Here is a 1,776-nt window from a genome sequence, read left to right as displayed (position 1 = left end):
TAGGTTCAACAACTGTTTAACTCCCTCAAAAGCTGACACACTTGCGGAGGACGATGGTATAGCTACAAGGTAGAACATGTGGCTAGCATGCCCGTAACATGCTTAGCCTGTCCTTAGCCTGTTGGGGGGGGCTCACCAACTCCAAAAAAGACAAAATACCTTTCATAAAGTATGCATGTTCACAAAGCACAATACGAATTGCCATTTATTAAAATGTGCATCTATTCCACTTCCTAATTTGGAACAGTGGTCTATTACTATTGAAATAATGTAGATTCTCATTTTTGCACTGGGCATTTCAATTCAAGATTCTCTCATGAACTTGGTTAGATACCCGTCTTCTCATGGAACCCAACTTACGCTTAACGTAAAAGTCTGGTGAAAGTATGCAGAAATGTCTTTAAGATTAATACAAGAAAACTTCATCCTCAAATATGTGGTTTTTGTTGTTGTTGTTTTTGCTTGTTTTGTTTTGTAGTACTAGGGATCAAACTCAAGAGCTCGTGCTTGAGTCAGATGCAGCACCACTGAGCTAAATCCCCTATCCAGCTATTATGCTAATTTTTAGGTAAAAATTTCAAATTTACCAAAGAATTGAAAAACAAAACCCACCATGGCAAATTACTCTCACATTTAAGATAACAAAGATCCATTGTGCCCAAGGATTTAGCTCAGTGGTTCCACTGCCTGTCTTCACAAGCACAAGGTCCTGAGTTCGATCCCCGGTACTAAAAAAAGAAAGATCCACTGGGGTAGGGGGGTGGGGGGTACCCAAATATGGAATAGGTTTAAGCTCAGCTAGGCCACATTACCAAATAGAAATGCCTATCCTCCTTACCTGTATCAGTGACTGGCTAAAGTCCATATTCTATTTGGTTATATTAATAAGTGGGTCATTTGAGGGTAAGAAACCTAGTAGCACTGTTATTTAAATCCAAATTAGCATATGATGTTCACTACTTAAAATCTCTCTAAAGATTGAGAAAAGTTAGGAGGAAAAAGTCTTTAACAGTGTTGAAGAACAAAGTTTGAAAACCAGGAACATTGCCAGTAAAGTTTGGCTTACTTCAGTCAAAATACTTCATTGGAAAGCCAGGCATGGTGTAATACATCTATAACTCCAGCACTCTGGTAGACCGGGGTGGAAGATCGCAAGTTCAAGCCTACTGTGGGCTAATCAGTAACTTAGGGAGACCCTGTCTAAAAATTTAAAAAGGACTAGGGACAGCTTGGTGCAAAAGTCCTGGGTTCAGTCCTCAGCACTGAGGAACAAATGGTTTAGGATAATAAATTAGATAGATTGGGCTGATAAATATATATATTACCTTTGCTATGGCAACTTCAGAAAGCCGTCCATCGCCATCTGACCTAGCCTAAGTAAGCTTGGGGTTCTCAGGGCTGGAGGTGCAGTCAGCGGTAGAGCGCTACATGTACACCAAGCCCCAGGCTTAATCCCCAGCACCAAATCACACTAATTCTTAGATGAAAGGTAAAACCAGAATAACTTTACCAAAATATGTAGGCAATATCATCTACACTGGAAGAAAATCACACAAGTATAAACAAGATACTGGTCTTGTTAAAAACTGGTTAGCATGCGCTCTTCTCAACCTTCCCGCAGCTGTTTCAGGACCTAGGGACAGAACCCAGGGCCTCATGTGTGCCAGGCAGATGCTCTACCACGCCCGGCTCACCTCCCCCAACTTCGGTTTTTAATTTACGAGAGACACCACTGAATTTCAGACAAAAAATATATATATACACGTGTATATATAT

The sequence above is a fragment of the Fukomys damarensis genome, unplaced genomic scaffold (assembly GCF_012274545.1).
Source record: "Fukomys damarensis isolate Sample0158 unplaced genomic scaffold, DMR_v1.0_HiC HiC_scaffold_19, whole genome shotgun sequence".
NCBI classification, from domain to species: Eukaryota; Metazoa; Chordata; class Mammalia; order Rodentia; family Bathyergidae; genus Fukomys; species Fukomys damarensis.
This window is presented reverse-complemented; position numbering follows the sequence as displayed.